The sequence below is a fragment of the Magnolia sinica genome, chromosome 2 (assembly GCF_029962835.1).
Source record: "Magnolia sinica isolate HGM2019 chromosome 2, MsV1, whole genome shotgun sequence".
In the NCBI taxonomy this organism is placed as follows: domain Eukaryota; kingdom Viridiplantae; phylum Streptophyta; class Magnoliopsida; order Magnoliales; family Magnoliaceae; genus Magnolia; species Magnolia sinica.
In genome coordinates, this window is record NC_080574.1 from 86,779,287 (window position 1) to 86,790,608 (window position 11,322).

General features: G+C 40.5%; 1 long non-coding RNA gene across 1 annotated transcript; it reads right to left on the reverse strand.

The window, feature by feature from the left end:
* Nucleotides 1-2,637: 2,637 nt before the first annotated feature.
* Nucleotides 2,638-5,962, reverse strand: LOC131229478 (uncharacterized). Its single transcript, XR_009163361.1, has 3 exons — nucleotides 5,814-5,962; nucleotides 5,000-5,138; nucleotides 2,638-3,635 (listed from the first exon to the last, which is right to left on the reverse strand). It is a non-coding gene; the product is annotated as an uncharacterized LOC131229478 (long non-coding RNA).
* Between the last annotated feature and the right edge of the window lie 5,360 nt (nucleotides 5,963-11,322).

Below are 11,322 nucleotides of genomic sequence, written 5' to 3' on the forward strand. Positions count from 1 at the left end.
ATATGAATGCATATTGTGTTTGAGTATGATTAGGACTAATACGTAGTCCAGGCAATCGGTAACGGTTTACGATCAGTAGCCGAACTAGTTCGCCACAACAGATACCACTACCAGAAAACTGGGCAAAGGCTACGGATAAAAGCCGTAGCTAAAGACTTATGGCTATGGTTAGAGTCCGTAGCACGTCCGTAGCTATTGGTAGAAACAATAGGTACGGATTAAATCCATAGCAATACTTTCTTTAGCTTTAAAGTATATACAACTACGGATTATATTTGTAGCTAAAAGTATAGCGAGAATCGTAGTAATAGGCTGAAATTAGCAAAAGCTACGGTTTCCAGATAAAGGGCTACGGTTAATAGCCGTAGCTACTGCCTAATTTTTTTTAAAAATATTATTAAATAAAATATAATAATGGCATCTCTTACCATTACAGTACATGCCCTGATAGATCAACTCATATAAGCTAATATAGATAAATACTTCATGGCTAAATCATTCATTCATTCAATCAAATACAGTCATTTATTTTAATCCATTCACAAAAGTACAATGCCAACATAATAGTTATATGTCGATTTAAAGTTCTCATTAACAACAAGATCCAATGCCTTCTCGCAGCCAAATAGCTTCTCAACAATCGTAAACAAGAACTCTATGGATGTGCCTCTACTAGTTATCAATTTGCCATCAACTGACACCCTATTCTCAGCTTCGCTTTGATCCAAAAGCTTACTGCACATGACTGAAAAATAATTTCATCATACAACCAATGTAGTCATATGAAAAAGCTATGCCCCAAAACTGAAGAACTAAATTATACAAATAATGGAATGGAAGATGTCTATGTGCAAAAATAAAGGGATCCGAGCTCAAACCATATGACTCCCCAAAATGTATGTTGTGCCTACCTCCACACAAACTGAAGAAAGTCACCTCTCTGGAACTAACAAGCAAAGCATAACTAATGAAGCACGTTGTGAGAAAATAGCAAAGTTGATCCCATTCTCCAATTCCGAAGCTCTAAGTGGAAAAGACTAGCCAGGAGAAACTTTCACTGATGGGCTGATTTCAGATATTTGGGAGATCTCTTCCTAACATTACAACAACAAGAAGTTTTAAATCTTAGCAGACTTAGTGATTAGAATACTCCAAAACAATGTGATTGACTACTTTACAATTAACCAACACTCATTTCTAGAAACAAAATACTCCAAAACAATTTTCCATCATTTAGTTTATAGTTCTAAAAATAAGATGTCATCCCAAAATAAGACATTAACAAAGAAAAGCACATTGTCTTTTACAAGCACTAAGAAAATCAATATGGCATCACAATTAATGCTCCAGCCATCTAGATCTGAAAATCCACTTATGCTAAAGTGGAAGTCGGTGCCCTGATCACAGAAGACTAAAAGAAGAAAAAGAAGAGATGGCGGGTTCTAAATTGTCATCCAATGTATGAGATTCTGATTAGTCATGTAGGCCTTCATCATCAATTGCCACCAAAGCCTAGGCTTAGGAAGACACACATGCTTTTTAGAGACTCCACTCACACATGAATGTAACCCAATGAATGGTAACAGCTACAGAACAGTATAATAAACTTCCATGGGACTTTGACATTGTCATTTGTCAGTAATAACACCACAGTATTTAACAATTAAAACAAAAGATAATATCTTACCATCACATCCATTTGTGCTAATTGCTTCTGAAATTCTTGAATCACCTTCATTTGCTTTGTAGGTGCCATTTGCTTAAAATAAGTTCTAGATAGTTTAGTCAGGTGCAAGGAAAAGGGAGACACGAAAAAAACTAGATGAAGTTACAACTTTAGGCTAGATCTTTTTGGTAACTGAAGCTTAGACACCATGCACTCAGTTTCCACCATCCTCGGTTACAGAACATTGGCCAAAAGGATTGCAATTAGCAAATTAATAAAGAAGAAATAACAAAATTGTGATTCCCTTGCTCAACAATCGTACTAAGGATATGGATCTATACTGCAGTTATATTACTTTCAAGTTAGACATTCCCAACAAGTACATAATACCTGCTAACATGAAAATACAGCAATATAAGCTACATTAGGTTGTAATCAATGTAAATAAGCTGCTAGACTAAACTACTCGAGACATTGAATTTCAACAATGAAAAAGCCATCTGGAAAAAAAAACACTTGTCTGAAAGTTTTGAGTTAATGGTAATCTTGAAACAACGCATTTTTTTTCTAAAACTAGAGATCCTAATCCCCCAATTAGATGCTTCTGGATGTTGTTCCAAATACTTTGTCAAATCAAATGAAACTCGTTCAAAAGATAAAACACAACATTTAATCCAAGGCCCAAGATTATAGCTACACATGTACTTACATTCATAGGGAAATAAAACTCCTTGATTTTAATCAATCATGTTATAGACTATTACACTGTTTGTGGGAGTTTTGTGCTTTAATTGCTAGTCCCAAGGCCAGACAAAGGAAATAATTTCAAGAGAGTTGTTGAGTCATATAATCATTCTACTTTATAGCAAAGAAAATGAGTTTAACATCTATTCATCATCTTACTAGTAGTCTAGTACCAATGTATCCATGACAAGAAAGTGCAAACAACCACCAGATGAACCTACTCCACTCTCTTATGCAGAAAGATGTTGTACCATAATTTTGATGACATGGACAATACTAAAATGTTTCAACTGGGCAACTCTATTAAAAATAAATAAATAAATAAAATTTGTGTGATAGATCAGTCCCATCCTTTCAATTCTCGGCCTGCAAATAGATGGTTAATATGAGAAGCAAGGTAATGGTCCACATTCAATGGAGAAAATCCCAAGTTGGGTGGCTAGAATCTTTCGATCAAGGAGATTTTCGAAGTCTGTTCTATCTGCTTCTGGTTGCATCAAAACACTAGTCCTAGTTAGAGCACATGTATGGACTGTAAAGAATATTGCAATTGCGCTTGTAAATAAAACTCATTACCTGCTTAAAGACATGCAATGGTTAAGAGCATGAGAAAATCATGATGGTGAATGCAGAGATATTATGAATGCGGTTCTGGGAGGTGCACGTGGCTTGAGTAGCAGTATTATGTAGAGTTGTCACATATATTATTGACAAAACAGGATGAATCCTTAAAATCTTGGGTTCTAGGTTTCAAAAGAAAATATCAATAGATATAATTGCGCATATGAAAAGAATAAAATTATGAAGTTTATGAATATTGCATCCAAATGCAACCTAGTAATGGGTTGTGTTTGGATGTGAATCATGCATACCTTTGGGGAGAAAGTATTAGAATGACCAAATAAATATCCAGAGAGCTTCAATACTCCCTCAAAAAATTTTACTTCATGTAGAGAACTAGACACCTCAGAAACATTTTGGGCAAGTACATTCGTACTTCTACCAATCCACACATGCTAGTTATAGCAGTTCAAAGGCAATGGGAGTTGTCCATAAGTTTTGGGTAGCCTAGTTTTGCATAAATCAAGGGAATGACTTGAATATAAAAAGGGACGTGTACACAACTTACCTGCATAGGGAAACTTTCTATTAGTGAGTCGATACATCAGTTTATTCTTTGGTGATTTCTTTGGGGCTGAAAATCTGTTAGTAGGCTTTCAAATTTCTGCAAACAACCATGCTAAAACAAGAAACACAACAAGCATCCTTAATGGAATTCCAATTCTTCATGAGTGCATAAAATTAAATCCCTCTGAAATCTTGAAGAGGCGTGGCCCAACTAACAACCATGAATAGAATCTTTAGCTAGGCCATCCACCATAGAAATACCTTTTCTGAAGGAATGGGCTATCTTGAAATTTATGACTACTCTCAATTGTATGATAGCCTCTACTCTGTTTGGGCTGGTGCTAAGGATTTGAAATAACAATGGTAATTATTTTGCAATTTGATTCCACGATTTGAAAACATCCATAGATGTGAAGCTTTCAGGGAAGCAACTTAGCCAGTTGCCCCCAAGATCATCAACCCCATTCTCCTGTATGTCCAGCTCAGTCAAATTCCTGTAACCCATATCAAATTTCAAGATCTTCGACGAACAACGTAACTAGTTAAAAAAAATCTTATCAATTGTTTATTGGTTTTCTTAAAACACTTGCTAAGGAGTCAATTGTCCTTGTTTATGCATTGCATCTTATCGATTCCATTGATGGATCCCTTCTATATTGTCTTTCTTTATTTAATATGCCCATTAAAATATTTCTGAGAAAAATGTTAATCCATGTGCCAATGTGACATGCTAGTGGAAGCTTGAAGCCATCTTGAGACTCTTGACACTTAATAAATAAGCCCATGTAGCACATTGGGATGAAACTAAGGTTATGTATAAGGTGATTCCTAACATGTAGATGCCTTGGCTAAAAAGCACGGCCAGTCCACTAATCAGGTGGACCAATCGCAGCCTCAATGAGTGGAATCAGATGAGATGGTAGCAACGGGTTTTGAGAACCACAAGTTCGTTGATATTTTTTTATGACACAAGGAAATTTGAAACCAGCTCTATGATCTTGATCTTGATCTTCATCTAAACACATGCATCTATGATCTTAATTTGAAACTAGCTAAAACACCAAAGAGTTTTGAAATCCTATCTCAAGGATGGTAAGTAATGTAATGAAAGCACCACTTGATGTTAACTTTGGGATTTCTGTCGGCTGCTTTCATCCTGGGCATGTTTGGATACATGGAATCCATGAGGAAATGGAAATTGTTTTGCTTGACAAGATGAACTGTTTAGATACATGGATTTAACACTTCAACCATTACTCTTATCCACAGTGAGAATCCTCTTTAAATAAGAAACAATATAAGGATTCCATTTGTTATCCAAACATATCCCCATTTTTTAAAATATTTTTTCTAGTACTAGGTAGGTAGGGACTGACCCTTGATATTCTTCTTTTCTGTCTCCCTTATCTATTTAATTTCATTATGGGTGGGTGGGTGGGTGGGTGTGTGAAGGAAACTAACATCAAACTGCAAGATTTTTACTAGGAGCTTCTTCACCCTTTTATGAAGAACATAGGCATCCCTCCAACACTTTCTTCAGCTTCTCAATAAATAGGCTAGTGTGTTCAAGCGACTAATCAATCCTATGTTTCTCCAAAACCTGAAATAAGGAGAAAAGAAAAAAAATTTTCAAAGGTAGTTAAAAAAATAGAAGATGTTATTACTATTGGAAATAGAGAGGAAAGTATGCATGTCCTAGCTCTAAAATTCAGCAACTCTACAAGATATCCAGCCACCACGAAAACACTAAGCCTCTCCTGCTATACAACTAATTAAAGACATGAAAAGGGGAAAAAAACTATAGGGTAGAGTAAGAAGACCCAATACGATCTGGAACGCCACATCCAGCTAGCACACTCTTAACCAGATAAGCCAAACTGAGAACAATAGGAGGATTTCAAATCCAGGGGTTTCAAACCTATGGCCCAAAGCCTTATGAGTAAAGTCTGTGGGCGTACATCTGTTTCAACCATTTAATGGTGAGGCATTTTATCTAAAACACATACATGGGGGATTGAATATGATCCAATAGGGGATTGAACTCCCCAAACCGAACATTCATAGGGGCCACAAAAACCCTAAGAAGGTTTCAGTGGTTGCCATTTCCATCCTGACTGTCCCTCGGGGTGTGGCTCGATTCATGCTCAATGTCACAAGCATCAACACAAACCTTGAATCTCTGAACTCCTCAAACCCCAAATCCAATTCCATAAAAAAAGGAGACATAAATATGAATATTCAAAAGAGAAAGAAGAAGATAGTCCATCTTGCATACCTAAAATGGACGCAGATTATGGCGTGAGAGAGGGGAGTCATCTTGAGATCGAGAGAGAGGGGATGCCTAGGGAGAGAAGAGGGGTTCGTGAGAGGGGAGTATTCGTGAGGGAGGGTTCGGGAGATAGAGAGAGAAAAGGGACGGGCAGATTTGGGTTTTTTTCCCCAGAGTGAAGGGAGAGAGAAATTTTAGAAAATTCATTTGAGGGGGAAGGAGAAAAACGGTAGCGCGTGGGCCGAGTTTTTACATTTTTACCTGCTACGATTTTTGATCGTAGCTAAAAGAAATCTAACCATAGCCGTTGTGCTATCCTTCGTAGCCCCTCCGCGTACGTACTTTTCTGGACGGACGGTCCAGTCAGGGGCTTTGTGGGGTCCATCATGATGCATTTGATATATCCACTATGTCCATTAATTTTGTAATTTTTTAAAAGAGAATGAGCCAAAAATCTAGGTAAATCGAAGGTCCAATTGAACCACACCATCGATCAATAGTACGTATATAATCTCCATTGTGTCCTACCGTGTGGTCCACTTGAGCCTTTGATCTACTTCCTTTTTTAGACTCTTGCCTAAAATGATCTTTCAAAATGGATAGACGTATTAGATGGAGCACACACATTTTAATGGGCCTCGTAGAGCTCCTTATGGGGCTATCACATGTCGTAGGTATGTTTGGTGGCATTGGTTTGGTTTTAAACTGTAGGAATAGAGCTACGGTTTATATCTGTAGCTAAAAGCTACTATGGTCTGTAGCCTTTGCTCCTTTTTTTTGGTAGTGTACGTTCGATGAATCCAAGTCATACGGTGATTATCGTCAGTGGTTAGGCCATGAGGAGTGCGTATGCACTCCATGTCGATTAATTTAACGCGCGCTCATACTAGTCAAGCTTGTCAAGTAACCCAATTGGCCTAGTGTATGTTCACCATGTATGGATGCTATTGCTTTAATCTAAGCTACCACTTACTAGTGAAAAGCCCGTTTAACCTTGGTACAATGATCCGTTAAGACTCATGAGCCGAGCATGGCGGTATGGGATACCGTGGTCGAGCTGTCAGCCTAGCCTGGGGTGATGAGCCTCCCCGTAGTGTCCAGTGAGCAAACTAAACTCATGAGCCAAATATGGTGGTATGGGACAATGTATTCGAGCTGTCAGCCTATGCTAAGGTGATGAGCCTTTTCGTTGTGACCTCGAGTATAAACTAGGCCTACGTTGAGGTGACGAGCCTCTCCGTAGCGATCTGAACTTGCCTATCCACTGCTTTTCAATCAGGGGTGATGTTGCCCTAAAACTTGCCTATCTTATGTGATTAACTAGGATTGACGACTCTAGATGGATCATTGTTTAGGTAAATGATATAAAGGGAGGTACCTTAACTTCCTGAATCTGCTATATGAATAAGCCTAATTAAATATTGGCTAACACGACCATGCACTGCATTGTATGTGCTTTGGTGAGGAAGTGCATGTGTCAGGAGTTGTGCATGTGCGAACGTGAGATGATGTCACTGAGGGAGTGCAGGCGAGGGCATGCATCATTATCGCATACCATTCTTGCATTAACAAGAGTACTTAGGATATGATTGTTGTATTGCTTTATCATTACTGCTTGACTGAATTGATAACATGTTAACCTTTGCCTCATAGCTTCACTAAGTTGATTACTCACTCCCACTCTGGGACGGTATTTTAAAACACCAACCAGACTTTATTTTAGCTGCAGATGACGGCGATGCTTATGAAGCAAAGCATGACTTTTATGATGACAAGGAGAAGTTCTCCTACATGCAACTCTCCGGTGGGTCTATGTAGACCTGGAGTTACGTCGTCAGGATTACAGGGATACAGATTAGATGACCATTAACTTTTTACCATTTTATAAATTTTGAAACTATATATGTATATATTCAGCCTGGTGACATGATCATACTCTGGGGATTTGCAACCACTTATATACTTTATACATCTATCACAGTCTTCCGCTTGCTAAATTTACTCATTTCTGGAGTATGATATGTTGTTTTAGTATAATCACACTCATGTTAATGCGCTAATATGGACAACATTAAATCATCACTATCTATGTTGCATAAGTGATGCGTCGGAACTCAGGAGTTGAGCTTCTGCTTGACCCTCGATTTTTGGGGCGTTACAAGTTAGTATCAGAGCATGATTTAGATTAAACTGGACATGGGTTATGAACACATGACACATTCTAATGTACTTTGACTTAGGAGGGGGCGATAAAATGTAGAAACGAACGTAGATTCTTAGTTTCACCGATAGGCGAAATTGACCGTAGAAACGGGACCCGTATGCATCTGTGATCATGTGAGATGATCCCAATTCTTTTCTAGACCGTCAATCAATGGCTTTAGATGATAATTCAACATATTTCACACTCAATGACTAGAACGCGTGAATATAAGCGAGATAGACGCCAAAAATGTCTTAAACAGACTTGGGGGCCCAAACGACACAAATCGGGGGGGGGGGACCAAAGTGGCCCCCGTACTTTTCCGGCACCCCGGGGGGGATGCCATTGCCCTAGGTCCAGTGGACCACAATGGCATCACGCCTACAGCGGGACGATAATGTACATGCATGTGGGGCCCACGAAACACATGTGGGACCACCCTATATGCCCCTTTTTGCTTCATTCTTCCATTTCCAAGCTTCTAAACCCCTCCAAGCTCTCAAAAATCTGATTTTTTTCTCTCTCAAGTCTCCCTCCATTCTCATATCTTCTTCATCTTCTTCATTACATACCCACCTCCCACCATTCCTTTTAGACCCATCTCCTATCTCCCTCATTTCCTCTCATTTGAGCACACAAACCCTCCTTTGTGTCTCCAAAATCTCAAAGTCCACCAATCCATCCTATCCCTCCATCTTGTTTCACTCTCATGGCCCTTTTCGAGCTCATGGCTGCTATCTTCTCTCTCTCCACACTTCTTTCCCTCATAGGAAAGAAGAGGGCTTCCACAGATGAAGCTGGGCCTAGCCGCCCAACCCGTCTAAGGAGAAAATCAGGTGCCAAAGCAAGTACAAGCACCGCACGAGAACAAAGGATAAAGCGGGATCTCGATCCCCAAATTCCTCTCGAAAGAGCTCTACCGGCGAACATGGGACATGGTAGGTTTTAAGGCCGTAGAGTCATCTTTGAAGCACATGTGGATGAAAAACTATTTGGGCTTTATCCAGCGATGGACCTCCTATTGGACATCGGGTGGGGTCCCATATTTGAGGGTAAGTCACATGCGAATGAGAGCACTCTCCAAGCCTTTTATGCCCACATACGAGATCCACTGCTGGAGCCTCTACAGTTCTCTATCCCCGTTGGAAGGCGGGAAGCCATTGTCAATGTAGATTTGATAGCCTGAATCATGAGGATTCCACGTGGAGAGGTACATGCTAGCGAGAAAAATCTCAGGAGTATGCATGAAAGAGATCATCGTACGCGATTTCTTTGCGGCCGACTGATCCACTAGAATCGAGGTAATTACCTCCCAGTGACTAAGATGATGCATGACTTCCGCTACTCCATCACATATTCACACACAATGTGTATCCTAAGTGGAGCAATCGCAGCGAATGCACGCGTTTGATGGTAGACTTCCTATACAGAGTTAGGCAAGGAGATAAGTTGTGCTTGCCTACGTACGTACTACTATAAATAGTTAAGACTGCACGCTCTCCTAGGACACATTTCACTCTCATTTGGCTGACTTATATGCAATCTTGCTCATGAATTCGGCTACAGCTTGGCTCATAAAATCTTGTGCTGACCCATTTCATCAACGACACTACGCTTAACAACATGGGTAGTGGGCCATGACAACGTCAAGCCCAACTCGATGAGAGTGAGGATGAGATGGGAAGTGAAGAGGAAGAAAATGATGAAGAAGAGGACAAAAATGAAATAAAGGAAGGAAGTGAGGAAGAGGGAGAGCAGGAAGAGGAAGAAGAGGAGGCCCAAGACTCTGATGAGGGCTCTCCACCTACTACACATGAGCGCACCATGATCGGGTTGCTTTAGAAGCCCACTTTGGTCAGATTGAGGAGGGCCAAGTCGCCCTGACACAGGAGGTCAGAGAGACCTGGGCAAAGCTTGAAGAGATCCGCCTACGTGAAGCAAAGATTTAAGAAGGTGTCTCGCACCTTGATGGCTCTCCTATACTGTATGCAGGACAAGGGTGCTCCTCCACCATCACCAGATTTAGATGACTAGTCCTATGTTGTAGTCATCATTGGGTCTTTTCTTTCCTTGTTTTTCTTACTTTCTATGTTACAACCTTGATAGGCTTAGTAGTAGGGTAGAGTTGTTGGTGTGTTTTGGTGTTTAAAGCTTTCCTAAATTAGCTCACATGCATCTTCTTTGATGATTCATGTAAAACTACATCTTATGTATTATGACAATTTTGGTAAAATGAAATGCATGCAGCTCCTTTTGCTATGAAATGTGTAGAATGCTTGAGAAATTGAGTGTTGCTATGCAAAACCTTACACATGTTGCGCCCTATGTTGTATAGGGAATGCCACCTAAGGCCACTCGGAGTACGACACGTCTTACACTTAGCGAATTGAGTGACGGGGCACCTCCCCTAAGGATACCCACACGGACCCTAGTTTGAGCCTGAATCATAGGACTGTACCAGATTCTTTACCGGCCACTGGCCCCACAAATGGGCTAACACCTAGGGCACCACTGGTTCTGGAATAGAACCGTGCATCCTCGTCGATGCCCCACATGCATCAAACTCCTCCTCCTAATAAGTTGGAGTAGATGATGCTCCTTATGCAGTAGCAGCAGTAGATTTGGACCACCATCACTGGGGCCCATGCCCAGAACATAAATGTGGTTCCGCCTGCACCACCTATGCACCCTGATAGAAACCTGAATGCTAGCAGCTTATTCGAGCGATCCAACGCTTCTAACCTCCCACTTTTGCAGGTACTCACAGACCTGAGGAGGCCAAATATTAGCTTGACCGCATCTCTAAGATACTGAACTGCTGCATTGCACTGAGGCAGAGCAGGTTAAGTTGGTCACGTATATGTTTGAGAAGGAAACCAGTCTCTGGTGGGATAGCATCCTTCGGAACATTCCCGAGGGGTTTATGTGGACATGGGATGCTTTTGAGACCCACTTCCATGAAAAGTATTTTCCCCTTACCTACCATAACAAGGAGGGTGAATTCCTTCGCCTCCTTCAAGGAGGAATGACTGTGGCCGAGTATGAAAATAGATTCATGGAGCTGGCCAGATACTCTCCCTTGATACTAACAGACGAGCTGATAAAGATGCAGCATTTCTCAGATGGTCTACGGCCAGATATCCATACGAAGATGTGTTACGCTAGCATTTCCAACTATGTTGAGCTAGTGAACATGTCTCTGTGACCCAAATAGGATGGGGACAGACTATCCCGTTCACGTGTTCTCTTGGGTCTGAGGCCTTGACCAGATTTACCGAGCAGGCCGTTCCTCGCAAGAGGCCATAAGCAAAT